Raw genomic sequence first — 14,552 nt, 5'->3', positions numbered from 1 at the left:
GATTGCTTACCTGGGTCTTACAGCAGGACATAGAATCATGAATCATAGAATGGTTTGGGCCGAGGCTTCAGTCCCTGTGCTACTGGGCTTAGAGTCACAGAGAACGACCTTATTCTCTTTTTGTATTCAGTGTTAAAAGTTGAGCAGATTGGATGGATTGCAGCAAACTTTTTGGGTAGTAGGTGCATGATCTGTTTTAAAATGTGTTTCTGTTATTGACTCATTTGCATCACGCCAACCATCAGAGAAGTCTCAGGACTGATGTCACTCTGTCAGTTGCTGCACAAGTAGTGATAAAATTCTTCTCTCAGCCTAGATTCCAATTACATTTTAAATTTTTGGATATAACAAGAAGGAAGATACCAGCTTAAAGGCAGTGTGCAGAGGGCCTGAAAGATGGTATCCCTCTCTATAAACCATCAAACTCCTTTTTGGGAATTTCTGATAATCCTGTGTTTCCAGGCACAAGTGTTCCAGAAGTTCCCCTATGACAGAGATACTTTTCTTTGAATTCTCTGTATGCAGCTGTAAATATTCTCCTGTTGACCCCATAGTTTATTCTCAAGAAGAATGCTTATCAGTACTTAAGGAATTAAATTACCAATGGCTTCAAACAGAGGAAAGCAAGTTTGTAACTAATCACGTAATAATCACAAATAAGGCAACAACCTTCATTTGAGAGTCTGCATCCTAGTATTTCTTTTAAAGTGCTGTAGACCTCAATAGATATCTTAATTTTGGTTGGAAGTCTCTGCAGTCATGGTCAGTGCATGAAGAATTACTTTTCCTTGCTGGGATTCCTGCACCACTGGGACAGAGTTCTGTTTTCCAAGTTCATCATTGTCTGCCATTCTTTCATTTGCTTTTCGTACTCAAAGTCCTAGGCTAGGGATTTTGTATTTCTCAGCCTTCATCCCTGCTAGTGTCTTGGTACTCCTGCTCTAGTAATTGATATTGCTTCACATTTTGAAGGACTGTTCAGCTGTCCTTGTACTCTGGAAGCATGTTTCTCTAGGCTTCTTTTCCCCCTTGAATCTTTTTTGGAAGCTCAAAATACATATTCTGATCTTAAATCCCTCACTGTCTAGGAGTTTATATAGGTTTCCAAGATTACATGTGCATACCACTTCTTTCAGCTCTGAGTGTAAAATTTGTGCTTTTTTCTTTTTAATGCGGGCAAGCCCTGTCCCCTCTGCATACTTTCATTCTGTTTTTGTAATGGTTCTCATCTTTGTGGCGTTCCAGTATTTTAGATGTTATTTTTGACAATTGAGTTTTACTTGCCACTTATTTTTCATTTAAGAAATTGTAAGAAAAAATACTTTTAACGTTGTTTTTCTTTTGTATCCCTCTGTGTTCAGTGCTCTGTACGTATTCAAGTCTTCATTTTGCTGTGTCCTCGCATCCTGGTGGTCACTCCTTTTGATGCAGTCTGTTCACTCTGTTTCAAGGCACTGCTTGGCCCCTCAGACAACTGCTGTTCTTGTAGTGTCTCTCTCCACGGCTTCCTGCCTACCACCTGGTGGGTAATAATACAAAAGTATTTAAAGTTTCTAAAATCAAACTCTCTGTGTTTTCTTTTAGTTTTTTTGCAGAAAACTCTTTACAGAGCATTGCAATTTATTTACTGCTGCTATAGTGGCCATGTGTATGCAGACCAGATGAGTGAAATAGACAACTTTTTTCCCCAGTAGCCTTTCAAATTCTATCTTGATTGCTACCAAAGAAGCCCACGGCTGCTCAGGGCAGATCAGCAGGGCATGTACCCATTTAGCAGATTTTCTCACCAGTCCAATGTGTGTTGCTCCCAGATATCGCTGACTAGATTTTCAACAACCCTTCTTTTCTAGGGATCCCATTGGAAGTGGAACAGAGACTGTACAAAAGTCACCCTGCCTTAATTAAGGTGCAACAAAGGACATGAAGTGTGCAGATCACGCTTCTGTGAGCCCATGATGTGTGACTGATCTAACATCCCTACTCCCAGTAAACCTTTGGAGCAGATTTTTTTTTTTTTTTTAAACAGTGATGGGTTAAATAAATAAATCATTCTTCCAGATACTTATATTTTACCTCCATTTCAGTTTGAAATCATAGAATGAAGCAGTGACGCTTGGAATTGTAACGTTCCTCTTTATATATTTAACCATTAACCAGATGCGTGTGCACACGTGTACATGTGCATGCACATACACGCACAAGCTGTATTAAAGACACATTAAAAGAAACACTTCCAGCACAGGGATTTAGCTGTGTGAATCCCATTAACATTAATGGGAATTGTTCCCCTAAATCCCCATGTATCTCGTTAAAATATACCTATTAGTGACAGGCTGAAGCCTACAAAACCCAGCAGTTTCCAAGTTAAAACTGAAACTTCATCATTAACCTATCCCATTGTGCCTAGGTAATGCAACACCCTTTAACTTCTCAAATTCAAAGGTATCTTTTCTCCATTGAACTTAAAACAAATCTTGCCTTGTTAATACAATAGGTTCTGCTGTAGTTAGCCCACTCAGTAACTCTTGATCATGTTAGAAATGTTTTCCCTCTCTCAACCAATACCATCTATAAAGAGACAGTGTTTCCAAAATATCTTTGAAACCTTTAAGAGAAATTGACTATAAAATATAAATGGACTAATGCATTCTTTAATTACAGATCAGAACATTGAATTATGAGGTGGGAAGCTACAAGGTTATTGTTCTTGGGATTTTTTAAAATAAAGATACAGATTGACACCCAATTCACTAGAGGAATGGATACCCAAAGTAGTCAGATACACAAAGAAAACTTTATTTACACTAGCTATTTACAGTTGTGCTGATGGCAAAAAAAAAAAAGATTTTAAAGTGAGCACCCCAAATTCTAGCTGGTATAGTTGTATGCATTTTGGACGTCATGAGGTTGTGAGTGATGACAAAGGTCCCTGTGTCATGGTGTAGTGCAGCAGAGAGATGACCAAGCTAAGAGTAAAAGAGCTGGCTCAGCTATGAGCTGCCTTTCCACAGTGCTATACCTGAGTTACTGGGGAGGATGGATGTAAGGGTAGGTTAGTGTGTATGGAGGTCTGTGCTAAAGAAGGATGTTGTTTCTGATACATGAGGCCACTCACTCACCATTGGCTGAGGTAGTTCTGTAGGTATAACAAAAATCTATGCTTTTATACCTTTGAAAATGGTATAACTTTTTCAGCTTTTGATGGTAAGCTGAAATAAGGAATGTCTGCCAAAGCAATATCCACAGAGATGCACTGGTAAAATATTTAAATCATAGACCTGTATCAAATATTATTTTCTCCCAGTTTAACAGCAGAGATAAAGGTCTACAGTAAGTTCTGTGACTTTTTTCTGCCTTTTTTTTTTTTTTTTTTTTACTTTCCTTTTTTTAAGTAGAGCAGAGTACAAAAATCTATATAACCTCATTGCTGTTGTTTTCATTTTTACTGCAGTGGAAACAGTCCTTTGGGCTGGAATCAGTAGGTGAATATATCCTCCCATACAAGCAAAAATTACTGTAATTACACTTGATGTATGTGCTTATTTCCCTCTGCCCTCCCCCAGTGCAGACCTCTGATTTACTGCATTACAAATAATATTTCTGGCTATCGGTCCCAGTTGGTCCTTGTTAACCTGTGACCAATGCTCCTGGTCTCAATGAAATGTGGTTCATGCTAGACCTGGGACAGGAGTTTGTTCAGCCAGTAGGAGCTCTGGTAGGACTTCTTCCACTGACTTAACCATTAACAATAAGCAGTGAAATGAGTTATCCTTACTTTATTTTTAATTAGAGCTGCAGCAAGCTGAAGCACTGGATAAAGAGCAAATTAATATTTAGATATAAAGAATATTTGTTTTAAACATCGTATTTTAGATATGCTTTATGAGCTTAATATGATGACGTTTTGCTACCGCAAACTCACTGGAATATCTCTACTGACTCCTGGAGTAAAATAATACATCTGAATTTTAAATACCTTCAGCATTAATGTCATGTCCAGCCCAGAACATTCCTGTACAAAACAAAAGTTCTAACAAATCATGCTTTTTAGTATCCAGGACCCATTTAAAAAACATTAATTTTTAAAATGAAGAATGAACCCAGTGCCCAGCTGAGCTGCAGCCCCAGCCCTTGCCACAAGGACACTGCAGTCTGTGCTCTGCCAGGTGGTGGTTTAAAGGAAGGTCATTTTTGAGGTGTTTTGGAAAGCTGAAGGAGAGTGTGCTGTTTGTCATTTTGGTACATCTAGATGAATTAAAATCTTCTGTAGAAACTTAGTTCTGTTATTTCTTGCCCGTGTTGTTGCTTGTACAGGAAAATCCAACTCACTCTGCTGTATGCTTGGCAGTGTTGGTGCCTCTGTCAGTCTGGCCAGAGCTGCCCTCTGCTCCCCTCTTTTCTTACCCGTATTTTGATTTGTCCCTTGCTTTGAAATTTTGTTAGGGCAGAAAATGTCCTGAGACTTCTGAGATAACATCCTTAATTTCATCCAGAAGAACCATGAGGAAGAATGTCACACTGCCTGTTATAAATGTGTGGTATTTATTTCTCAGATACTGTTACCATTTCTTCCTACAGAAGCACTGAATAGGTAATGATTAAAACTTGTTCTTAGGATGGATGCGTTTTTAGCTTATCTTGCACTGGGATTTCTTCTGCATCCCTAGCTAATGGTGGGAGGACAGCTTGTGATGGAACAGCCAGGGCAATGATGCTAAAAGGGTAGAAAGCAAGCTGTGCTGGGCCAAGGGCTTGGGCTCTGCGGCATGCTTCAAAGCGGCACACAAAATATTAATCACACAGTCAGGTGCTTCTTTCTGCACAGCCTGAATGCAGCATTCCTTGTTCTGCATGCAGGCAGAGTCACACTCCTCATCAGGTTTCTGCAGCTCAGGTTGGGATGGCTCCAACAGTACCTTTGCTGAGAGGGCAGAGGGTCTTTGGTAGGAGCAGGGGGAGTGCCCCACGCCTAGGCTGTCTGCCTTGCTCCTTCCTCCTGGGGTGGCTGGGAGGGGGGCAGAGGGGAAGATGGACTGCATGTGGCTGGTGGTGGCTGTATGCAGAGTGTGTGCCAGGGCACTGAGGGGCTGCAGCAGGCTGGTGGGGCTGTTCCGGGGGACAGCCCAGCTCAGAGGCATGTAGCTGCTCTCTGGGCTCCTTTAGGCTGCAGGAAATTTGGCACTTCACCTCACGGAAAATAATCTTGAGAGAAGGACCTGCTCCAGAAATTTTTTTGCAGAGCGTAACAGAGGTAAATAATACTTTCAGAGAGATTAATGCAGATAGGAGCAGGTCAGGATGGGGAGGGCAGGCTGATGTAGAAACTGGAGAAGAGTGAACGCTAGGATGGCTAAGGCAAAGAATTAGAAATGGCGATGTCATACTTGGTGGACAACACTTGAAAATAAGCACCCTTATGCTGTGTAAAGGGATTAAGAGAAGGACAAAGTGAGGGGAAAGAATTGCAGATCCCTCGGGTGGGCTGCTTACAATTCCAGCAGAAATTTAGAATTTTAAAACTAACTGGTATAAATATGAAGGGGTCTGTCTTTGTGTAGAACCAGATATTGTCTGGTTCCTGACGTGGGATTACATCTTTCACCCTCTCTCTCCCTTTGTGACTATTACATGTTTTCACAGTAAAATCCAAATTGTTGAGTAAGTGAAAAGTTATATCCAAGAACATCCAAGTAGTGATTATACATGTTACTATAGATTTTTATGTCTGCATGTAGTTATGTAAGATTTTTTGGAGGGAGTTTGAAGCTGCTTTCAAAAAATCAGTAGGTTTCCTTAGTTCTCCACTGGCTTGAATTGCTCTAAATGAGACCAGTATTATTTCATTTGATCTTGTAATTAAACAGTGTAATTTATATTAATCCATTAAGTAATTTGGCTAATTGCTTTTACGCTGATTGTATCTCAGCCTTTTTTCTTTTAAATTATTATTGGAAACAAGCAGTTATCTACTGAAAACCAGTAATTTTTAAGTGAAGAAAAGATTTTTCTTCTATTTTTTTATTATTATTATTATTATTATTATTAGGTTCTTTGATTAAAAATTGTTTTAAAATATTATCACAGAAGCCCTGATTCAGCAAAATGTTTAAGCATGTAATTCCAATGCTATTTAGTAAACTTTGGGACTTTCTTGCATCACAATCTGAATGATGACAAGCCAGATTTTCCTCAGAACTGAAAGCTTTCCAATCCAGGGAGGATAAAGATGGTTTCATGCTAAGCAAAAGATACTGGCTTTATTCCTGTTCCATATCACTGGCCTACAGTGATTAACCTCAGTGAGTTACTCATCCCGAGTCCCCATCTCCTCCTTGTGAGCAGTTGAGAACATTTGCTTCTTTCCAGGTAAGGGTATGTGCCAGTATCAGCTGTAAACTGTGCTCGAGTGCTTAACGCTTAGATGACTAATACGGAATGACAAATAATGCACATCAAACAGTTAGCTCTACAGTCACTGTTTAAGTTGAAATCTGTTTATGTGCATTCAGATAACATTCATTCATATGAATACATTCACAGAGATCAGGCTGTGAATTGTGAGAGAACCTTAAAGGTTCTCTTGTATTTAGAAAGATAGGTTCACAGTTCACACACTTGAGTGTAATTGGACTTATTGCAGTTGAGGTCATCTGTGTAAGAATACCCAGGACGTGTGTGCCCTGGTGAGAAATTCAAAAAGGACTCACCTGGTGCAGTGCATCCTCATTTTTCTATTAGTGGCACTGAATTATTGCCTTTGCCATAAGCAGGGAACCTGCCTGACCATAAAGGAAAATACACACGTACAAATAAACAGTGGTGTGAGAAGTCAGAATGGATGAGAATATTGTAAGCTAATTCTTGAGAGTGAAATAATTTCTTGGTAGGTCTGCCAGAGTTCAGGGTTTTTAGGCTGCTCACTTGCCAACCTAAAAGAGCAAAAAGGAGAGGAGGTTTAGCACAAGGTTTGTCAAGCTTCAGGAGATGGCAGATAAGTCTGTGATGCTTTGTTGCATCGTGCTGAATTTACTATCTCTGTGCTGTTTGCTTTTGGTGTTTATTTTAAATAGTCACAGCCATTTATGTGTTCTTTGCTTATTGTTGCCTTCTTGTCATCTGCTTGCTGTGCTACAGCTGGACTTGGTAAAATTCTTCTGCAGATCCAAATGGGGAGGTTGGTGGCCCTGCATATGGCAGGGGGCTGGAGATTCATGATCCTTGATGTCCCTTCCAACCCTGGCCATTCTGTGAGTTTTTGTGAGCCGTGAGCATTATGTGTACGAGAAGTGGGTGCCGTTATCTCAGCTGTGGTAGAACAGGCAAGAGCTTTGGATGTGCAGATGGAGATCTTTCAAAATGTTGTCATTCTGCAGATGTTCAAACTTCAGCTTCCGAGCACAAATGCAATGGATTTACAGCAGTTTCTCTGGTTACTATCCCTACATCCCTGTGGGCCATTTCTATGCCTTGCTCTGTTACTGATCTTGCTATTACTGCCATAACCTGAGGAATACATAAATTAGATAAAAATTTACCATATATTTCATGGATGTGTATTGCTGCTTTATACACTACCCTCTATTACCAGTTACATTGCTGTTATCATGACAATTTTGAATTGCACCTTGCAATTTTACCATTTACCCTTGCTGATTTTCTCATGCATTTCATTCTTACTCCAGGTCTTGAACTGACCCAGCAGGCAGATTTTCCTTACCCTTCTTTTTATCTATTTAATAAATGAAATTGTGTACTTTCAGGCCTATTCTTTACAGTATTTCTGGTAAACTGTAGTTAGATTAGACTTACTACCTATGACCTCATTTTGTCTTTTCATTTCTATATTCTAGCACTAATTACTAGTGATGTGATTAATGTTTCTCATGCCTGGTAGCTTTGTTCTTTCTGGTCTTGAGATGATGGTAATTAATCCAACTTTGAAAAAATATTGCAGTTCTGATCACATGTCACATTTCTAATTATTTTTGGAAACCAGAAACTATATAAAAGCTGAATAATTAGAGATGTATTTATGCAACTATACTTATAGAAGCATTTGATCTAAGTATCACTGTCAGAGGTACTAACTGCATGTAAAAGGATGACTGTAAGTGATTTGTGATTACATTTATTTCATATAGGATTAAAGTATAGACTATACTTCCAGTTGTTCTTTTTTCATATAGTGGTAGTGAAGTGTCGTTCAGTATGAAGGAAAGGAAATACCCTAAAAGCCTCAAAAATTCTGTTCTTTAAAATTGACTAATTCAAACACATTTTTAAAACGTTTTTAAATACTTGAAGTAGGTCCAGGTTTTCCTGTATTGATGCCCTCTACTTGTGAGTGTAAGATTGTACAGTGGATTACTTAATATCAACCATATAGAATCATGTTCAGCTGCTGAAGAGTGCCTTGATTTTGTTGGTTTGAGAAAAGGTGAGATCATGAGGTACATAATAGCAGCTTGGGAGTAAGTAAAGAAATAAGTATGCTACATGCAGTGCATGCTGGTCACATCCCGTACCGTGCTACTGGAGGGTGATCAGATAGGACAATGGTAAGGGCAGTTCAGGAACATAGCAGAGAAAGAATAGATGTTACTTTCAGAGCATTTTGGTTTATCTTGCAATGTCTGTTTTCTTTGCAAAATCACTAATGGTCACTGTTACTGGAATTGTTAAAGTGACCTTTAAATTGCTTTACAAATATCGAGTTGTGGATGCAATCTACCTTTGCACAATAGTCAATTGTCCATCCAACTTAAACAAAACAAAACAAAAAACACACCAGAGCATTTCAAATTCTTTCAAGAAAATTCCTTCAAGTATTTATTTTTTTTTTTTAGGAGTATCATCTGTAATCCTTAGCTTTGCAGTAATGCTGCCTTTTTTTGTGGTTAGGAGTGATTTTTTTTTGGCATGAGGAATGCCCAGTATCTTAGAAGGTAACAAGGTTTTTTCTTTTACCTTTTTTTTTTTCCTCCTTGATTTTGACAGTTTACAACTGAGGCAGCATGCAATTTTCATTGAACTTTTCTTAGATCACACTTACATTATACCACACATATATCTCACATTTATGTAACTCTGTGTACATGTCTGCATACATCTTTCAGAATAGAATAGAATGTATCTAGAAGGGTTTATACAACGTAAGGCTGAATGCAGATCTACTTGGCTCATATTTCTGATGTGGCAGTGCTATCCCGACATATATAGGTGTCTGTCCTCTCTCCTCTCTTGAGTTGTTAATTCAATCTTCCCTAACCCATCTAGGCAGGTCGGTTTGACAGCTAACAAGCAGTAGCTCTTTGGTTCCTAGGTGATCCTGAGACAGTCTTGGGAATGCCTGGCAAGCAGCGCAGTGGGCACATCTGTGGGAGAGGCAGGTCAGACACGAAGGTGGGATCTTACAGCTTTTTCAGCAGAAATAAAGTGCTTTATATGAGCACCTTTACGCACCTATAACTCACAGTTATTCTACAGTGGCTATTCCACTCCTTTAGTTGAACAGCACGTTTGTGTACAGCTAAAAAGCTTGTCTCTGCTTAGGGATTTGCAATCTTGATACTTTACTGCAACATATACTAAAAGTAATTGCATTAAAGTGGAGTTCTGGCAGCTTCTCAACCCTTTCATAATTTCTCAGATTTTCTTCCTTGATTTTCAGTTGAAAATATAATTAAAAGACTGATGTTAGCTGTTGTGTAAATCAGGGTGAAGCTAGTTGTTTTGTAAATATGACTTATGTTGGTGTTTGACTTTTTTTTCCATGGAAGATTCACTTCAAGAGAAGAGTTTTGGATCTAAGTGGCCTCATACATTTCCTACCTCCTGTACATCAATACTGTTCTGTATTTTTCTGGCACCAAAATCCTGAGCGATGTGACTGATATTTCAATGATGGTCTGACCCCCAGCTTACAAGAATTAACCCAGACAAATGATTCTGATCAATCTCTCCCCAGTCTGAAGTTAGTTTCTTTGTCTGCGTCAACAGAGTTGATGTTAAGATGCTGCAGTGGACTCTCAACACCACTTGTGATACGAGTTGTCAAAGCTGATGCCTACTTGTTATATTATTATTGTTGCTGTTATTTATTATTTACACGGTGCTATTGCTGTTTGTGAGACTTTACAGAAAATACAGATCCGTGACCCTGAGGGACCCCCGAGCTGATGCCGACAGAGTGTAGGAGAGGTGTCAAACAAAAGCCTGAAGTGCCAGGAGGGATTGTGCTTGTGGGAAGCGTGAACACCAGTGTGAGTGAAGCACTGAGATACGTTTGGTTACATAAAGTTCAGTTGGACTCATTTTGCTAGACCAGATCCTGATCTAGTGGAATGGCAAGGGCTTGAAATTAGGTGATCTTTTAATGTTCCTTCTAGCCCAAACCATTTTATGATTCCTCTGTATGTGGGAAACTTGGGGTGAGACATCCAGGTGTGCTGTGTATCCTCTCAGGCAGGGGAGGAGAGGGTCACCCACCAACCCTGCTTCTGAGGTGGTCTCCTGGGACGGGAGAAGTTGTGGCCTGTGGAGTTGACAACTGTTGGCTGGCTCCAGCTCCCTGTCACACCGTGTAGCAACTCCTCAGCTTTCAGCAATCCTGTGCTGGGGGTGGTCTAATGGGATGGAGGGCTGCCCCCCAAAGAGCTCTTGGCACCTCTCCATAGAGATACAGTGACATTCCAGGAACCCCAGAAAGTAATGTACACCCCTGAGAAGACTGATGTACTGCATACAGAGACTGGAATTAGGCAGCCATATAACTAGTTGAAAGGTAATCTTTGTCTATCCGGAGAGAAAATTTGCTATGAATACTCAAATATCATTAAAACAGAATAATTTTCTTCCTGTTCTGTGGCAAAACTGAAATACCTGTTGTAGGTGGGAACAGGATCCTATTTACTGTGCTGGATCTTCTCTATCTGCTAAGGGTTCAGGTGCCCAGTCAGGTTCCTGTATGGCAGCATAACTGTGCACGTGCCCTTTGATCCTTAGCAAACGCAAGGTAGTTTAACCTCGTTTGGCTAGAGGTAGCTGCAATCTTTCTTGTGTTTTCGTGGAAGCAAAGCAATATTTAAAATGTCTTCTGTACAGTAGGAGTTTGAAATGTGCCTTGAGGCAAGAGGCAGAATTCAGACCTGGTATAAGTCTATTGAATTCTACTCAAATCTCTGTCTTTGCTGTTGTTTACTCAGGCCTGATTTTGACCCAGAATGAATCATAAGGGACTACATTAACTTGACATAAATGTGCTTGTGTATGCATGTCTATATAAAAAGGCACAAAAAGGTGTCGTTAGCATCGAAAATAAAATATGGCTAATTATTGCAGATCTTTTTAAAGTATGTTTGCAAGTGATGTGTTTTCAAAACAAGCTAAACAATAATTCATCAGCTTGTGTACCACGTGCTGGCTAATGAATAAAGTCAGGAATCAGGAAGCAAATGTAAATATGGGGTCTGATTCCCAATGCCAAATTAGAAGTATTTTGTGCCCACTTTGCACAGGTGCAAGTGACAATGTAAGTTACAGAACAGCTGGGAATCTGGTCCCACGGTCTGTTGTACTGTTCAAATAATTGAATTTAAAGTGTGGTTACTGCCCGACTAAAGCCTTTCCGACAGCACTGGTCCTAATTTCCCAACTCCAGGCATAAGAGGAGACCAGGCCATTTGAGAAGAATGCCATTCAAGATTATCCTTTCAATCACAATCCACAGGAAAAAAAAAAAAAAAAGCCAGTTTGTTGTATGGTGGCAGTTAATCTGCCAGGAGCAGATTCAAGTTTTGGCAAAGATCTGTGGTGAGATAAAATGAAAAAGCTGCCAAACAGCATTGTTAGCATGGGGAGGAGGAAGGGAGGGGAGCTGACACAACTTCTCCAAGTTAAATGCCAAGCACATCTACCTCATTTTCAATCAGGCCATACAAAAACCAGGATATTTATAGCTATTGCAGGCTCTAGTGCTCATTTATCCTGGGGGTGATGTGTTCGTTGGAGAAATGAATTCATAATATCTAGTGCTCCTTCCTGCAAAGTTTTATAGTTTACCTGAGTAAGTATAGCATAACATGCTAATAGTTTTTAAATAAAGCACATCTAAGCAGTTGGTTTGCAGTGCTACATGATGTGCAGCTCAGTAGTGTTCTGAGCATTTTGTCTTCAAGCTCTGGCTGCTTTCAAATGCATTTCTTTCCTCTCATCTTTGTCATCTGCATTTATGACCTGGAAAGACATTGGTGCCAATGTTAGGATGGAAACTTGATTGACTATTTTATTTTTTTTTAACAGGATTTAAAAATCTGCCTTCAAGTATGTTTTTAGATAGTTGCTGCTGAATGAAAATGGATGTTTATACAGTTATTACCCAGGTAGGATGCTGCTTTTACTCCTACGTCAGAAACAGGATAAATAAAAGTGACGGTTAGCCTGCATCTTATTCATTACCTGTCTCACCTATCACTTTTCTCACAGGATCTGGATTCAAACATAAGCTAGTAAGATAAAATTAGACCAGATAGAAGAACAGTTTATGTGCTACACAGTGTCTTTGCAGTGCTAGATGCCTAAAAGGCAGGATTGCTGCAGCTGCTCTCTCCTTGCTGCTGGAGCTGAGGAGAAGGCAGATTAGTTGTGGCACTGCTGCATGTGGCTGAGGAGGAGAGTGAGAGGATTTCCTTCCCTGGGTTTCCCCTGGGTGTCTTGAACACTGCTCTTATATTTTAATCCAAGAAACTTAGTGCCACCCAGAGCTCAATCTGGCTGGAGCTGCAGAGCCCGGTAGTGCCTGGTGAGGGGTGCTGAGCCTGCTGCTGTGAGATCCTCCACCAGGCAGCCTCCATCTGTCTGTGCCAACTGTCACCTCTGCTTTTTGCAGGATACTCATTGCTTTAGGGCACAGCTTGTTCTTTAGGGAGTATAGGACTGGAAACTTGTATCAGGCTATCAAGTCTGCTCTGCTGCAACTGCAGGCAGCTGTGTGTTTGTTTCATGTGTAGATGACACTTGGAACATCCTTGGCCTGAATAATCTGGCTAGTTTTGGTAATAAAGAGTACATGGCCATTTTCATCTTTAAGTACCCTGACCCAGAGAGATTACAGATTCCATGGTTTTCATTCACACTCTCAACGTGAGCATGCAGAACAGCATACTGGGTCACTAGGATGCTCTTAGAGCACATGCTTTAAGCGTCTATTTTCTCACAAGCTTTTATTTTTATCCTCCATTATTTTCAGAACTTTATAGTTTAGGTATAATGTGTATCAGGGTTGGAATTGCATCCTTAAGGAAACGTTGTCAAATTAACAATGTACTAAGTGTGCAGCTGGCTTTGCTCTCTTCTCTGGTTGGGTAGTTGCTAATGAGATCTTTTGAAGATGTCAGCTGTTTGCATAAAGTGTCGAGGAAATGTGGGATAAACAGAGCTTTCAGATTTTGTCAGTCTCTTCACTGTTTTTAATTTGTATCCCTTCAATTTTTAGCCAGTACTCCCCCTGTAGCTGGTCAGGCTTGAATGAGTGAAAATTAGGTAATGTATTTATTTCCATTGAGTATCAATAGGTTGGTCAATTTTAATTACAGTTTAAAGAAACATAAGTTAAAGAGGTTCCCACCTCTACTTAGTGTCCTGCACTTAGGAGTTTCCTCCTACCTATGGCAGCTGGCATACTTACTTGAAATGAGGGAGCAGATGCAGCTGCAGGTCTTACAGTGCTCACAGCCACACCAGCAGCAGTGTTTTACTGCCACTGTAAATCCCAAATGGCTACTCTTAGAGAAGCAAAGGGTTATTGTGACGCACCTCAAGACTCTAATTCAAATAAACTGCTGATGTAGTTCCTAAGTAGAGATAGCACTGTAATATTTCTTATGGCAAATCCATTTTCAGTGGATACCGAAAAGCATCCATTCAAAATTTGGAGACCGTTCCCTGTGCATGGTGTGCTACTGTGGTAAAGGGTGTAAATATACCCTTTCTTTACTCTTGTAGGAAAGAGTATAATAGACCTGACACTAAATACAATTTGAAATATTTCATAGTGTGGGTTTAATGACAGCTACATGTGAATCCATTCACATTCCAATATTGCTCAGATTTTCTAATTACAAATTGACTGCTCATTTTGTGTTTTTAGTGTTTTTAATTTCAAAGCTGCTATCTTCTCTCTCCTCTCTCTCCCTTTTTTTTTTTTTTTTTTTTTTTTTTTAGACTGCCATACAGTAAGATTGAGAAATTGAGTTGGCTGGGACTGCTGAGTAACCCCATGAACTAATGAAGTAAACATTTGCAACCACTGTGACATGGAAATCATCCAGCTCTCCCTGGTGTACACCTGCAGAAACCTGTGATTCACCTCTGAGTCACTCTGCAAATGTTAGCAGGGCAGAGCTGACAGCCATGTAGAAGGCTCACTCTGTTGCCAGATCTCTCCTTCTCCCCTGGAATAATGACATTAATGATGCTTCCAAATGGCTCACGGGGTTGCAAAATGAGAGATCTAAAAATCCGTGTGGCAGCTTGATTTCCTAATAGGATGCATT

General features: G+C 39.9%; 1 long non-coding RNA gene across 1 annotated transcript in view; it reads left to right on the top strand.

Moving 5' to 3' along the window:
- Positions 1–2,116, top strand: part of LOC116217057 (uncharacterized) — a 112,910-nt gene extending 110,794 nt beyond the window's left edge. The window contains exon 5 of the long non-coding RNA XR_014885385.1: positions 1,851–2,116. This is a non-coding gene — a long non-coding RNA (uncharacterized LOC116217057). The remainder of the gene's footprint in view (positions 1–1,850) is intronic.
- Positions 2,117–14,552: the final 12,436 nt, after the last annotated feature.

Source organism: Meleagris gallopavo, chromosome 11, assembly GCF_905368555.1.
Source record: "Meleagris gallopavo chromosome 11, MGAL_WU_HG_1.1, whole genome shotgun sequence".
Taxonomy (NCBI): Eukaryota; Metazoa; Chordata; class Aves; order Galliformes; family Phasianidae; genus Meleagris; species Meleagris gallopavo.
Note: the sequence above shows the minus strand (reverse complement) of the source record. Positions and strands in the feature narration are given on the sequence as shown.